This window comes from Natator depressus, chromosome 10, assembly GCF_965152275.1.
Source record: "Natator depressus isolate rNatDep1 chromosome 10, rNatDep2.hap1, whole genome shotgun sequence".
Classification (NCBI taxonomy): Eukaryota; Metazoa; Chordata; order Testudines; family Cheloniidae; genus Natator; species Natator depressus.
This window is the reverse complement of record NC_134243.1, coordinates 61,555,536-61,572,595: the sequence shown is the minus strand read 5'-3', so window position 1 is coordinate 61,572,595 and position 17,060 is coordinate 61,555,536.

Here is a 17,060-nt window from a genome sequence, read left to right as displayed (position 1 = left end):
CCCCTCCTCACTACAGCCAATTCTTTTTTGTGGTACCGCTAGCATGAAGTTGAGTCTGGATGGAGCTACTAGCTCATTGCCAGGTCCAGGTCAGAAAGAGGAATCATAGAATCATAGAATATCAGGGTTGGAAGGGACCTCAGGAGGTCATCTAGTCCAACCCCCTGCTCAAAGCAGGACCAATCCCCAATCAAATCATCCCAGCCAAGGCTTTGTCAAGCCTGACCTTAAAAACTTCCAAGGAAGGAGATTCTACCACCTCCCTAGGTAACGCATTCCAGTGTTTCACCACCCTCCTAGTGAAAAAGTTTTTCCTAATATCCAACCTAAACCTCCCCCACTGCAACTTGAGACCATTACTCCTTGTCCTGTCCTCTTCTACCACTGAGAATAGTCTAGAACCATCCTCTCTGGAACCACCTCTCAGGTAGTTGAAAGCAGCTATCAAATCCCCCCTCATTCTTCTCTTCTGCAGACTAAACAATCCCAGTTCCCTCAGCCTCTCCTCATAAGTCATGTGTTCCAGACCCCTAATCATTTTTGTTGCCCTTCGCTGGACTCTCTCCAATTTATCCACATCCTTCTTGTAGTGTGGGGCCCAAAACTGGACACAGTACTCCAGATGAGGCCTCACCAATGTCGAATAGAGGGGAACGATCACGTCCCTCGATCTGCTCGCTATGCCCCTACTTATACATCCCAAAATGCCATTGGCCTTCTTGGCAACAAGGGCACACTGCTGACTCATATCCAGCTTCTCGTCCACTGTAACCCCTAGGTCCTTTTCCGCAGAACTGCTGCCTAGCCATTCGGTCCCTAGTCTGTAGCTGTGCATTGGGTTCTTCCGTCCCAAGTGCAGGACCCTGCACTTATCCTTATTGAACCTCATCAGGTTTCTTTTGGCCCAATCCTCCAATTTGTCTAGGTCCCTCTGTATCCTATCTCTGCCCTCCAGCGTATCTACCACTCCTCCCAGTTTAGTATCATCCGCAGATTTGCTGAGAGTGCAATCCACACCATCCTCCAGATCATTTATGAAGATATTGAACAAAACCGGCCCCAGGACCGACCCCTGGGGCACTCCACTTGACACCGGCTGCCAACTAGACATGGAGCCATTGATCACTACCCTTTGAGCCCGACAATCTAGCCAACTTTCTACCCACCTTATAGTACATTCATCCAGCCCATACTTCTTTAACTTGCTGACAAGAATACTGTGGGAGACCGTGTCAAAAGCTTTGCTAAAGTCAAGAAACAATACATCCACTGCTTTCCCTTCATCCACAGAATCAGTAATTTCATCATAGAAGGCGATTAGATTAGTCAGGCAAGACCTTCCCTTGGTGAATCCATGCTGACTGTTTCTGATCACTTTCCTCTCGTGTAAGTGCTTCAGGATTGATTCCTTGAGGACCTGCTCCATGATTTTTCCGGGGACTGAGGTGAGGCTGACCGGCCTGTAGTTCCCAGGATCCTCCTTCTTCCCTTTTTTAAAGATTGGCACTTCGTTAGCCTTTTTCCAGTCATCTGGGACTTCCCCCGTTCGCCACGAGTTTTCAAAGATAATGGCCAATGGCTCTGCAATCACATCCGCCAATTCCTTTAGCACTCTCGGATGCAACTCGTCCGGCCCCATGGACTTGTGCACGTCCAGCTTTTCTAAATAGTCCCTAACCACCTCTTTCTCCACAGAGGGCTGGCCATCTACTCCCCATGTTGCGATGCCCAGCGCAGCAGTCTGGGAGCTGTCCTTGTTAGTGAAGACAGAGGCAAAAAAAGCATTGAGCACATTAGCTTTTTCCACATCCTCTGTCACTAGGTTGCCTCCCTCATTCAGTAAGGGGCCCACGCTTTCCTTGGCTTTCTTCTTGTTGCCAACATACCTGAAGAAACCCTTCTTGTTACTCTTGACATCTCTTGCTAGCTGCAGCTCCAGGTGCGATTTGGCCCTCCTGATTTCATTCCTACATGCCCGAGCAATATTTTTATACTCTTCCCTGGTCATATGTCCAACCTTCCACTTCTTGTAAGCTTCTTTTTTATGTTTAAGATCCGCTAGGATTTCACCGTTAAGCCAAGCTGGTCGCCTGCCATATTTACTATTCTTTCGACTCATCGGGATGGTTTGTCCCTGTAACCTCAACAGGGATTCCTTGAAATACAGCCAGCTCTCCTGACTCCTTTCCTCTTCATGTTAGTCCCCCAGGGGATCCTACCCATCCGCTCCCTGAGGGAGTCGAAGTCTGCTTTCCTGAAGTCCAGGGTCCGTATCCTGCTGCTTACCTTTCTTCCCTGTGTCAGGATCCTGAACTTGACCATCTCATGGTCACTGCCTCCCAGATTCCCATCCACTTTTGCTTCCCCCACTAATTCTTCCCTGTTTGTGAGCAGCAGGTCAAGAAAAGCTCCCCCCCAGTTGGCTCGTCTAGCACTTGCACCAGGAAGAAAGGTAGCTGGCTGACAGAGGTGAAGCTGGTGGGAAGAGGGAATCACTTTGACAGTTTGGTGACACATCCTCACCTGGTGTAAATTGTCAGAGCTTCATTGGTTTCAATACATCTATGACAACATCCACCAGCTGAGAATCTGCCCCTGTATTTCCCACTACACAGTGAGTCTACCCTCAGATGGTCATGTCTGTAACCTTGGAGTTCTGGATTCTCCACTGCTTCCAACCAGTCAAATAGTGATAGCTGTCAAAACAAAACAAAAAAAAAAACCCCAACCCCAAACCTTTCAGTTTCAGCTGGCCAGGACGCTGCACCCCAGCCAAGACAATGTCTTGGCCAAAAAAGGTTTGCAGTCAACTTCATGGCCTCCAGACTGGATTGCTGCAACTTCCTGTAGTTGGGAATGAACAGACTGACTTAAAAAAAGATCCAGAACACATCAGCCCCCCCTCTTTAGGGACACCTGTCACCCCAGTGCTGGGCTACTGCCACTACATTGACTCCTCCTCGAGCATCTGATAAACTTTAAGATCACTTCCTGGGGAAGAGGGAGGAATCCAGACCACTGGGAATGCTTTTTCCTGCACGGTTCTATTTTGGAGGCATCAGATACTTTGCTGATAGCCTCTGTTATAAGAACTTAGTGTTCTGCTTATCTATCTTAGTGTAGGGAATGCAATGAAAGACATTTTAACAACGGGGATGTAAGATGTTAAAGTCACAAAGACAGACCTGCAACTCTTCTGTGTGACCAGTAATGACATTTAGACTAATATAGATCTAGATGAGGCAGTTTTTGCTGTTTCTTAGATAATTTCTCAGACATTGAAAAAACATCTAAATGGTCTGTGATCCTAAATTATTTTTATTACACTGGGAGTTGGGTGAAACCTCACTGGAACTTGTGGGCAATAGTCCTTCATTTACGACCAGTGTAAGAAGCCATTAAGCTCTTTTGTGGAATTGATAGCTGAAAACATAGAAGCCTCCAGCAACATGTAAGGCCAGTCAGGAGCTGAGCTATGGGGTAGAGGTGTTTCACTGGGGGCTGGGTGCAAACACCAGGGGCTGTGTAATGGTTGATGGAGGTGTGTGTGTGAGAGAGAGAGAGAGAGGGAGAGAAAAAGAGAGAGAGAGAGAATCAGCACAGGTACTGCAGAAGCACACAGAAAAGGGATCAGGGAAGCTCCAGAGAAGAAGCAATTCTAGTGTGACCCTGGGAAAAAGCTAGGAGAGAGAGCTTTTGGGTTGAGTGCTGCCTGGAAAGAAGCTTGGAACTGTGAGCATAGAAACCGTCTGCAGTTGCTTCATTCCTGCTGTGTTCAGGGAAACAGGACTTTTGTACATTCTAAATAAACAAGATTGCAGCAAAAAAAAAATCTGACTCCATCATCAATTTCTCCTAATGTAAACAACCACAAGACCCTGAATATTGGCTAACTTCTCAGGTCAAGAGGGGTAACATTATTATACCAGGTTTCAGAGTAACAGCCGTGTTAGTCTGTATTCGTAAAAAGAAAAAAGAAAAGGAGTACTTGTGGCACCTTAGAGACTAACCAGTTTATTTGAGCATGAGCTTTCGTGAGCTACAGCTCACTTCATCGGATGCATAGCATATCGTGGAAACTGCAGAAGACATTATATACACACAGAGACCATGAAACAAAACTTCCTCCCACCCCACTCTCCTGCTGGCAATAGCTCATCTTACAATGTGCACAGCAATAATCCAAGTTTAACCAGAACGTCTTGGGGGGGGGTTTGTAGGAAAAAAACAAGGGGAGATAGGCTACCTTGCATAATGACTTAGCCACTCCCAGTCTCTATTCAAGCCCAAATTAATAGTATCCAATTTGCAAATGAATTCCAATTCAGCAGTTTCTCGCTGGAGTCTGGATTTGAAGTTTTTTTGCTTTAAGATAGCGACCCTCATGTCTGTGATTGCGTGACTAGAGAGATTGAAGTCTTCTCCGACTGGTTTATGAATGTTATAATTCTTAACATCTGATTTGTGTCCATTTATTCTTTTACGTAGAGACTGTCCAGTTTGACCAATGTACATGGCAGAGGGGCATTGCTGGCACATGATGGCATATATCACATTGGTGGATGTGCAGGTGAACGAGCCTCTGATAGTGTGGCTGATGTTGTTAGGCCCTGTGATGGTGTCCCCTGAATAGATATGTGGGCACAGTTGGCAACGGGCTTTGTTGCAAGGATAGGTTCCTGGGTTAGTGGTTCTGTTGTGTGGTATGTGGTTGTTGGTGAGTATTCGCTTCAGGTTGGGGGGTTGTCTGTAGGCAAGGACTGGCCTGTCTCCCAAGATTTGTGAGAGTGTTGGGTCATCCTTCAGGATAGGTTGTAGATCCTTAATAATGCGTTGGAGGGGTTTTAGTTGGGGGCTGAAGGTGACGGCTAGTGGCGTTCTGTTATTTTCTTTGTTAGGCCTGTCCTGTAGTAGGTGACTTCTGGGAACTCTTCTGGCTCTATCAATCTGTTTCTTCACTTCCGCAGGTGGGTATTGTAGTTGTAAGAATGCTTGATAGAGATCTTGTAGGTGTTTGTCTCTGTCTGAGGGGTTGGAGCAAATGCGGTTGTATCGCAGAGCTTGGCTGTATTATACCAGTGGTTTTTAAATACACCATTGAACATATGTCAAGTGTAGGTCTTGATAATAAAAAAGATTTTCAAAAAAGAACCACAAGGTGTGGTTTTAAAGTTGTGGGCTTAACTGGGTACATTGTTGGAGTTATCTGGAAACAGTAAGGTTAAAATAATACCACCTGCTACAAACATGTTCCATTCAGATCTGGGCTTTGAACAGTCAATCACCTAAACTTGTGAGCTCCATGGGAATTGCAATTCTCATTATTAGTACTTCCTGCTCCCCATAAGCAGTAACTTCCTGGCTATGTGAATCAGTGCTTGTTCCTACCCTTTCCAGATGAGTGTGACCCCATGTGTTTATTTTGAAAAGCTGTCTGTAAAACTTTATTGTTTTTCCATACTGTTAAAGAAAAAAACCTGTTTTGTTTGCTGACTTCCCTGCAGCAGCTGGCTCTTGCTCCTAGATCTGAAAAGGATATTACAGGGGTGGCCAACCTGAGCCTGAGAAGGAGCCAGAATTAACCAATGTACACTGCCAAAGAGCCATAGTAATACATCAGCAGCCCTCCATCAACTCCCCTCTCCCCCCACTCCCAGCACCTCCCCCTGACTGGCAGCCCCACCGATCAGCGCCTTCCCCCTCCCTCTCCGCGCCTCCCGATCAGCTGTTTTGTGGCATGCAGGAGGCTCTGGGGGGAAGAATGGGGGAACGAGGGCACACAGGCTCAGGGGAGGGGGCAGGAAGGGGTGGAGTGGGGGCAGAGCCAGGGGTTGAGCAGTGAGCACCCCCCGGCACATTAGAAAGTTGGCACCTGTAGCTCCAGCCCCAGAGTTGGGGTGTATACAAGGAGCCACATATGAACTTCTGAAGAGCCGCATGTGGCTCCGGAGCCACAGGTTGGCCACTCCTGGGATATTGGGTAAAACTTTCAAAAGCTTAAGTGACTAAGGAGCCTACGTCCTATTTCCAGAAGTGACTTTGGCTATGTCTATCAGATGAGCTAGGGGTGTGATTCCCGGGCTTATGCACCCACACTCGTGCTAGCTCTCATCGAGCTAGTGCACGTAGAAATAACCGTGTAGCCGCAGTAGCCGAGGCATGGCTGAGCCAGGCCAAGCACAACCCCGCCTGAAACTGGTGGGTATTTATTCAGCACAGCTCAGCTATGCCTCTACTCCCTGCTTTACCATAGCTATGCTGTTATTTATAGCTAGCACAAGCATGTGGACAGGGGTGGGGGAATCCTACCCCTAGCTCACAGTGTAGATTTAACGTGTGGCAGGGTCTTCTCTAGAAACATTTGCCAGTATAGCAATCTTGACTGGGGGATAATTTTTTAAGGATATTCGTATACCAGTAAAAGCCCTAGTCTTTTATACTGCCCTAAAAATGCTTGTGTGGATGTAGCTTATTTGACTTGCCAAACCTGTAGCTGTACCAAGAAAAGCCCCCTTTTGCTGGGATAAGCTGTGTCTACACTAGGAGGGTTTGCCAGTACAGCTGTATGTATACAGCAATCCTGGCAGAAGTATTCCAGTGTAGACTACGCCTTACGCACTTAGGGACCTAAGTCCCATTGACTTTCAATGTCACTTTTGAAAACAGAATTTAGGCTCCTAAGTGACTTAGGTGATTTTGAACATTTTACCCCACTGGTTTGATTGTTTGGGAGTTTCGGGAAAGCAACTGAAGCAGAGAGATAATGGGAGCTGAAACAAAAAATGTATATGTCCTGAAAAATGTAATATATTTTTTGACCAGGAGAAGGTAATATATTTATTCTTTCTTATAGAAATACTGGTATCAGAAGAGTGAGCAAAGAGAATCAGTCCTCCCAACCATGTAAGTTAAGGGAATATCATAGCTGAAATGGAAAATCAACTGATTCAAACGAGATTCTAGGCACTCTTTATTTTGGTCCTGATTCAGCAAAGTGCTTAAGCACATGCCTAACTTTAAACATATGAGTAATCCCATTCTTATTCATCAAAGTACTTAAGCACATGCTTAATTTTGCTATAGCTCTGACATTAGTGAAGAGCAGTAGGAGAACAGCAGCACAATAGTGGAGACGAGTCAAGTGTAGTGGCTGTATCCCAGCACTGGGGTGACAGGTGTCCCTAAAGAGGTGGGGCTGCTGTGTTCTGGAACAGCTGGATTGTTTTTTAAATCTGTGGGAAAGTTTGTAGAAAAAAAGAAACAGCATTAAAATGTATTGATGCCACTGAAGTGGTTGAAAGAAACAGAGGTGACAAAAGGTGTCTCAATCAAGTGAAAAGCAGTGGGATCCAAAATGGAGGGGAAAACACTCTCTCGGTTTGGATTGATATGACATCACTGGAGCCTGGATAAAGCTTTGACATGAACTTCTTGTTGGCCATGTTAAGTTTTGTGCATTTTCACAATAACTGATAAGAATGGCAGAGGGAAAGAGAAATAGCAGGAGTGTCAGTGTCAGAATGGAAGCATGAGCAAGCTCACTTTTGAAAGTGAAGTGATCCAAAGTAGCAATTTGTGATTTAGGAGAGCGATTGAGGAAAGCTCAAAAGTCATAACACACAGAAACAAATTGCTTTTGTGTCCTAGATTTTTAACATCACTGTACCTTGTAACAAAGAAGGAGGACAGGCTGCTAGAGAGAATCAGTGAAACAGATTCCTCACTCAGATTACATTTCTGGAAGGGAAAAACTAGACTCCAGCTCTGGGAAAAGGCAACAATGTGGCAATTTAACACAGAGAGCCAGGAGGCTAGGGAAGGCACAAAGCACCAAGCAAGCACTGCAAAAACCAAACAAACAAAAACAAGATGCAGGCTCTCAGAAAGGATACAAGCCCTCCCCCTGTTCCTGTTGTGTGGTAAGCATAGAAACACTCCCTCTCATGACCTTAAGATGCAGTAATTATGAGGCATAGTCTCATCTTGATGTACAAGGATTTATTCAGTTAACTCCCATGAATGCTAGCAGGCTCTTTGTCAGCTGAGAACAGAACTGAACCGTTAGGGGCTGATGTCGAGCATCGCATGTCACACCAATATCAATAAGTGCTATGGGTGTGCAGCTCCTCTGAAAATCAGGCCCAAGGTGTCTGACTGTGCCCAGTTTGCCTGTACTTCCATGCATCAGCCATTCCAGGAGCATCACAACCTGGTGAATTCTAGAACTGGGAGAAGCTATTTTTGTAACCAGTTCCTTCCCGGTTCCTTTACTAGGCCAAAATTTCTGCCACCTCTGCAAACCTGGATTGACACATTTGTTTTGGCTGGAGACCACACAAAACCTCAGATGGTTCAGCAGAGGTTTGCTTTTAGCTTTGGCGTTAATTTGAATGAAAAACAAAGCTCAGAGGGCACAAACCATGAGAAACAAAACAGTGAGAAAAGTTGACACAAGCCCCTGGAAGCTGAAACTGCAATTTCATTCAGCTTTAGCCCATTCTCCTTTTGATATCCAGGATATAGACAACAGTATTAGCAGCAGTGTGAGTGGGCTGCTTCTTAGGCAGCAAATTTCCCTGCTCTCCATATAGTTTCCTCTTTAAAGTTTTCCTTCAGCAAGGCTATTTTAGCTGGGCAGGGCTTCTATTAGAAATGTGGGTTTGTTTGTTTGTTTTACCAAAGGTTGTGCACTCACAATAAAGGAATGTAGGATGCTTGCTCTCAATTAACCTAACTGATGTGAAAGTGAAAACCTGCAGTGCAGCATGGGGTATGGCTGACTGGAAAAGTTTCAGAGTGCCCCAGTGTGCCGCTGGTTTAGGAGGCTAAGAAGTATTCTATTTGACCTACTGGGCCCTGCAAAGATCAGCAAATGTAGAGGGGATGCAGGCAGGGAGGAGTAACTGGAAAAGCCAGGGTACTAATGCTTGCCTTGCAGGGGGTGCTCAAAGGTGAGGGGTTCTGGCTCACCTGTTTGAGGCCAGGAGAGCTGGTTGGGTGGGGAGTCAGGGAAAGGGAGGAAGGGATTTTAGGGGCAAAGGAAGGAGAGCTCTGGGAGTCTATTGGTAATTGTGAAGGGGAGCCTATCTGGGGATGAAGAGAGGGGTTGGTGGGTGAAGAAGAGGAAGTGGCCCCACTATAAGAACTATCTCCTATCTTAAAACAGGGGAATGAACCCAAGGTGAAACCCTAGATCAAAACATCCCCTGACCTTTGAGGAGTCATAACCTGAATTTTGCACTTGAGTCCCATCTCCAATATGTTGGAACAAAACCATAAATATCTAAATGGATCTAAATATACCTTAACTTTGGAGGTGTTTGAATTCTCATCTGTGTCTTTGGGCTTATCTCCGTGAGGCGTACGTAGAAAGGGCAATATGGGGCATGATGGGGGCTTGATGCTGGAGTCTTGTATGTTCTTAATGTGTAAACATTTTAGTCCTTCATGGTAATGTATGCTGAACATACAGGCCCAGTCCTAGTGTGGCATTTTTGTGTGTTGCACCACTGTTAAATTCTGGGCTTAAAGCTGGTGTAACCTGCCTGTACACCCAGGCAACTGCTTCTGGGCTCTTTGGAATGTCTAGGCTGAACTCTGTAAATAAAGAAAAACTAAATCAAACAAAAACTGTAGAACTTTGCTCTTCCTCTTTGGGTCGGGGGCAAAGGTGGCTTCTGGATCTGGATCTGGGTCTAAATTTTTGTTTCCTCTTGGCTCCTGTATTTATAAGAGGCTGAACCAAACACTGAATCTTAACTCCCCTGAACTTGAGGATGTCTATATTAAAATCTGAATGTGTGATACTGCAGGTGAGTTCTTTTCCTTCTTCCTTCTTAACATACACACCTCAGGTACATGAATGCAGGGTCTGGAAGGCAATGGCTCCGTACATATGACGTGCCATATCCTGCTCCAATATACTTCGGCTGTGTGCAGGAGCCAGGACTTGCTGATGTCTAAGCTGAAATGTCTAGATCAGACTCTGTTTTTAAGTTCATGGGTGCAGGGACCTAGTTCGTCTTCCATATAGTTGTAAACACTGCTGACACTTGACTAGTAATGACCAGCCAGATGAGCATCACTATTTGGGGCTTGAAGCACTAGCTCTACATTCCCAATATGCCCCAGAGACAAGTAGGGGCCCAATAAGGTGTGGTTCTGGTTACTTGCTATTGCACCTGTCCTGTAAGAACAGAATGTTTAGTGATTGGGTTTTTTTAACAGGCACTCTGTGGAGTTCACCCAGACGTCAGGAATCGTCTCGGAACAGGTAGACCTGTAAGGCTCTGGGAGAGTATCTGGTCTATATGTAACTTGTGGCTTTATTAAGTATGCCTTTGTCCCAAGAGAAGTAACCAGGAGACAAGTCCCATTTATCTTTGCCGTCAATAGGAGCTTGTCCTGCATCAGCAAGGCAGGACTTCAGGCCCATTATGGCCACTGTTTGTGGTAGAAGCAAGGGTAATAAAACAGGAAATGCGGTACCAAATAGAACGGCTCATAGCAAACATAAAACTGAATGAATGGGGAAGTGAGACAATAGAAACTGTTTGGGAGCATGCAGTATTCTACTCAGCATCATGAGAGCAAGGCCATAACTAACTAACTGGATTATCTGGGGAAGACTTGGCAGAGGGACAACTAAACTCTATTTTCCATATAGAAGGAAGATAGTGAATTAAACACACTTGTTTTGATTCACAACCAATGGCTTTATTAAATTCCCTCCCCTATCTCAGCATGACAACTGAGTATTTATTGACTAACATCTTATAAAACTTTGATGTATGAATAGACTTTAGACAGCTTCCATTTGAACTTGACAAGATGATCTAAGGAGTGTAGTGTACTGTACCCATACATCCACACCAATGTCACCTCAGCAGACACAATATGAAAAACTGATCATTACAGCGCTTTGTAACTATATTCAGCTAGTCACTGGAAACAGTAAGACATAATGTCTTCAGAAGCTTCCAGCTATTTTAATCTACTTCTACAAAAACTGGCTTTCCATTTATTTTCTATAAAGCGTCTTATGGCATTTTAAGCTGCCTGATTCTGGAATACAATGCAGTCTATGCAGAGATTTGCATGGTTTTGTTTTTTCCCTTTGTGTTCATTGGTTATGCTTGTGAGGCACTCCAGAAGGACCCAACAAATTTAGGTAACTGGGTGACAGAATGGTAGACCATGTTCATTGTAGAAAAATTGAAGATACTGTAATGAACGCTGGAAAGCAGAATATAAACTACTTCTGCACAACGATGAGTTCTGAACTGGCTGTAAAATCTTAAGGTTAGGGAAGGGAGAAGTTATAAGGATCACCGTGGACAGTCAATTAAGATGACTTCTCAATGCAAAGTGACGAGTCAAAAGGAAATGTTAGGATGTATTAAAAAGAGACTGAAGAACACGCAATATTATCATATCCACTTTTAGAACATGTCCTAGATATAGGACTGAATCAAAACTTCTGACATAAGCCCAAACGCTGGAGCGTTTGAGGTCCAGAACAGAACTCCGTAGCCCAGACTCCTCTCTAGTGTTTCTTTGCCTCCAATGTTGCATTCCATATTAAACGCTCCAAATTTATTTTGTTTTTAAAGGCTTTAGAAAAGGAAGAGAGCAAAAATGACTGGAGACAATGAAGTGCTACAAATGAGATGACTTGATTTACAAGGAAGTTAAATAAAAGCATTCAAAACGATGAATTATCTTGTGCCAAGAAGGCCATCAGAGAACACCTAATTACATTCTTCCTTATTACAAGAAAAGCAGGAGACTTTACATTGAAGGAAACATTAAAAATTAGAGAAAAGGAAATGTCTGTCTATTCAGTATGTGTGTTGTTTGCCACCTTATCTGCTGTATTAGCTATACTGCAGGTGAGTTTAATATTTAGTGATCAGCCATCATGATATAGGTCAGTAAGGAATGTCTTGTTACAATCAGCTGCAGCAGGAACTCTCTGGGATTATTACCATGTAAATATTCACTTTTCCAGAGATTTGAAGGAAAATATTTTAATGTGTAACCTCTTAATGATTGGATTCTCTGGAGAACTGAACTGTTGGGATAGCACCAGCAGCACAGCGTGCCCATACTCATGACATTAGGGGTTCAAGACTATTGCAATTCTGTCCCATTTCCATACTGAGCTGATGTACACCATTGCAGTAATAATATCTTCTGGATACCACCTATCCTACAGTTCCAGTACCACTCCCTGAAGGAGTGGCTGCTGGGATGTCCAGGGAATTTTGGGAGTTTGACCGTGTCAGGGTTCCCTCCCCACTCTGAACTCTGGGGTACAGATGTGGGGATCCGCATGAAAGACCCCCTAAGCTTATTTCTACCAGCTTAGGTTAAAAACTTCCCTAAGGCACAAATCCTTCCTTGTCCTTGGATGGTACTGCTACCACCATCAAATGAGCTGGACAAAGATTCAGGAAAAGGACCACTTGGAGTTCCTGTTTCCCCAAAATATCCCCCCAAGCCCCTTCACCCCTTTCCTGGGGAGGCTTGAGAATCATATACCAACCAAATAGGTAGACAAGGTGAGCACAGACCAGACCCTTGGGTTTTTAGGACACTAAAAACCAATCAGATTCTTAAAAACAGAACTTTATTATAAAGAAAAAAGTAAAAGAAGCACCTCTGTAAAATCAGGATGGAAGGTAATTTTACAGGGTAATAAGATTTAAAACACAGAGGAGTCCCCTCTAGGCAAAACTTTAAAGTTACAAAAAAAGCAGGAATAAACCTCCCTCTTAGCATAGGGAAAATTCACAAGCTAAAACAAAAGATTTGCTAACGCATTTCCTTGCTATTACTTACAATTTTTGTAATTTTGGATGCTTATTTCAGGTAGGGTTTTAGGAGATGGTTTTTCCTACTCTGGTTCTTCTCTGTCCAAGAGAGAACAACAAAGAGAGCACAAAACAAAACCTCCCCCCACAGATTTGAAAGGATCTTCTTCCCTTATTGGTCCTTTTGGCCAGGTGCCAACCAGGTTATTTGAGCTTCTTAACCCCTTCCAGGTAAAGGAGGGATTTTATGCTACCCTTAGCTGTATGTTTATGACAGACCTCTTTTCCAACAAGTGCCTGGGGAAACACCTGGCAGTCTCTTGGAGTGATAACTCCTCTTAACTTTTATATCCTAGTCAGGGTGAATGCTCTGTAGTGGCTTCCTGCTTAGTCAGAGAAGTTCCTGCTGGAGTGTTTACAAGTAATGGCAAAGTGACTGCAGCAAGGTGGTGGAGAGAGTTTTGGTACCATCTGTTGAGACCAGATTGAGCAGCCAGCATGGATGGCTGCATGCTATGATTGTGATTGGCTGGGGCATCGCTCCAATGACTAGTAGACCTGAGTTGGGCTGGGGCCAGTAGCAATGCTGCAGAACGTAAGGCTGCACCTCTGTGGTAAAATAAACTTGACATTTCTGTGCTAGACCACTAGTGTGTGGAGTGGATGTCGCTGTTGCATAAGAATGTGAGTGTGATGGCAGAGACTAGATATCATCCTCCATCTTGGAAGAAAGGTGGGGCTACAGGGTGCTGCAGGCTTCAGTCAACACCAGGCTCTGCTAGCTGATGTGTGTGTTTCAGTAATGTTTATACAAAAATAAATGTTAAACACAAGCTTTGTGCCTTAAAAAGAACAGTGCCTGAGGAAGTTATTTGGAGTTTTTTTATAAATATCAATGCATCTCAGTTTACCTGTTTTGATATTATTATGCCTGACTGCACAGAGGTTACCCAAAGATGGCTGGTGGCGGAATGAACAAATGGGAAATGAAGCAATGATAGACATAAGATAATGCTCCTTAAGGAAACAGTGGGGGAACTATTAATTTGAGAAATGGCCCTGGCTGGTTACAACCAGCCTAGTAGGCACATTCTTGCGAGGCATGAGCCTAGGATCAAAAGGGATACTAAATTATTAAAGGACCCTGGACCTAGAAAGGAAGGGTCTGAAAGTGGGTTGTCAGCAGCCACTGGAGATGTCTCTGACAGACGCTGAGAATGCAGCAGGGTAGTTTGCTTTGCCTAGTCCAAAGATGAAAGGTTCCTGGGTTGAATGGAATTTACCAAAGCTTGCAAGGAAAGGTTAAGGATCAAGTAATGGGAAATATCCTTATAGGTCTCTCTTGGTTTGCCTGTAGGGTTTTATGGTTTTAACCCTTGTCTATGCATGCTATATACTGTTGGGGTGAATGAGTAAATTATTTTGTTTTGAATAAGCCATTTTTTGAGTCACTTTAATCAGCTGCTGTCACAGGCTCCTAGAGGAAAAGAGCTTACAGGTGCCAAAACCAGTTGGGCCTGTTGAGTTAACGTGGTGGGTAAATAGGAGCTGCAGCCCAGAGAGCCATCTAAGAGACATAGGGCCAAGTGGTTCTGCCCAGAGTGAGGTTCAGGAAGCCAGGCCTGGCACCTGAGACCTGGTGCACTTGAGAGGGACTAAAAGGTGCAGTTCACCCACAACCGCCCAGGCAAGATGAGAGCTCCAGTCACAGTGGAAGCTACCCTGACTTGTTACACGCCAGTCCAACAGAAGTTTTGGGATTGAGAAGTCCATTGTGGTGAAGCTGAAGTCCCTAGTCCCTGACCCTGGAAACTAAACCCCCATTGATACAATTTTGGTATGAATCATGTTTATTAGGGTAGTGTCTAAGGCAGGGGCGGGCAAACCTTTTGGCCCAAGGGCCACATCTGAGTATGGAAATTGTATGGCAGGCCATGAATGCTCACAAAATTGGGGGTTGGGGTGTGGGAGGGGGTGAGGGCTTTGGGGTGGGGCCAGGGAGTTCAGGATGTGGGAGGAGGCTCTGGGCTGGGACAGGGTTTGGGGTGCAGGGGGTGGGTGAGCGCTCCAGTTGGGGGTGCAGGCTCTGGGGTGGAGCTGGGGATGAGGAGTTGGGGGAGCAGGAGGGTGTTCTGGATGGGACCGAGGGGCTCAGAGGGCAGAAGGGGGATCAGGGCTAGGGCAGGGGGTTGGTGCACAGGAGGGGGTCAGAAGTGCATCTTGGGGCAGTGCTTACCTCAAGCAGCTCCCGGAAGCAGCAACATGTCCCCACTCTGACTCCTACACGGAGGCATGGCCAGGAGGCTCTGCACACTGCCCTATTGGCAGGTGCCGCCCCTGCAGCTCCCATTGGCCAGGAACCCTGGCCAATGAGAGCTGCATGGGCGGCGCTTGGAGCGGGGGCAGCGTTTGGAGCCCCCTGGCTGCCCCTATGTGTAGGAGCCAGAGAAGGGACATGCCGTTGCTTCCGGGAGACGCGCAGAGAAGGGCAAGCCCCGGAGCCCACTCCCTGGTGAGAGCTCAAGGCCCAGATTAAAATGTCTAAAGGGCTTGATGTGGCCCTGGGGCTGTAGTTTGCCCACCCCGGTCTAAGGGCTAGCCAAGTCTGGGGCCCCATTGTGTTAGGTGCTGTACAAACACAGAATAGCAGTGGCTCCCCTCCCTGAAGAGATCACAGTCTAAATAAATCAGACCATAGAGTGGGGGGGGGGGAGAGATTTGAACACACAAGCAGAGTGAATAATGTGATGGTGGCAAATGTTGTATTACCTCCACGATTGTATTGTTTTGTTAATAACAAAACAAACCCTGTGTACCTCCTGCAGGGGGCAGTTCCTCTTCCTGCTGTTGCTGAACCTGTCACAGGGCATGACATGAGCGTAAGTGACCAACATGGCCAAAATTGAGATAATGAGGTGGGGGGAGGGGACGAAAGCATCCTGGAAGGAAGGAGAGATGGTACCAATAGCCCCCCATTTCTCTTCGTGCACTCACAAGGAAGAGAGAGGTCACTTTCCCATCTGCTCCATTATATACAGCTGCTGTGTGACTGATGGGTCTTGGGGTACCCAGGGCTGTTAGTCACTTGTAACCCCCTCCCTCTAGCGAGAGGTAGCTTTGCCCACAGTGGCTAGCTGCTGGCTATGTAACACCACCAGCCTGTCAGCCACTCAAGAACTCTTCTCTGGATTATGCCAGCCTGTCTTTGCCTCACAGGTAAACAAGAGTCCCCTTGAACTGTTCTCCTGTGAGAACCAGCCCCTAACACTGGCCACTCACAGAAATCCCAGATCCTCTGCCCCCAAAGGAGCAGTGTGCCCTAGTTTACTAATTTTACCCTACACCCCTGCTCCTGTGTAACACACAGCAATGGTAATAAAACAAGAGAAGGGTTATTTAGGAAAGAACAGAAATTCAACTAGAAACAGTGTGATGGCAACAAATGGTTAAAATACAAAATAAAATCATGAAATGTGAATTAGGGCATTTATTTACTATTGTTACCTTTCCTATCAAATGAAATAAGCTTTCCCACCAAAGTTCAGTCTGTTGCGGAGCTGGCTGGCTTCAGAGGAGCCAATTTTTTTTCCATGAGAACATCTCTGTTCCCCAAGATGTCTCCTCAGTGAAAGGATGCAAAGGGGCTTCTCCCCTCCTCTGTAATACTGAAACAGTCTTTTGTCTTTATTCATAGCCAAGGCGACCCCCTATCTGTTGATATGCTCCTTTTTTTTGTACCGCCAAGTGGGTTTGATTGTTTGAAGTCTGATGATCTTCCATTGATAGTCTTGGGATAGAGCAAAGCTTGACAATTGAACCTCACACTATGCTAACCAGGGAGGGGACAGTTCCCTCCTGCTTGAATGGGCTTTGGTGATTAACTTTTACTCTGGTCTAAGACCATAAAACAGACTTTAAATATAGTTGCATTATTCCTTAAATATTACCCATACATACATTTTGCAGTGGGTATGAGTCTTGATAAGTTACGAGCTATGGAGATACCTCCCATTTTACCCCTCATGGATAAATACCCTGCAGGATACGTGTTTGGTGTAGCGAGTTTGTCAAATCTGAAACAAGTTGTTAGCAAGGAATAGGGGACCCTTTGCCAAAGGGTCTCTCTGTCACAGTAACTTAACACTAAACTTCAAGAGTGTGCAATGAAAATGAACAAGTCCATAAGAAGGTCATTCATGGATTGCAAGCAGCAAAATATGGAATCTGCCATGTATGGGACAAAAA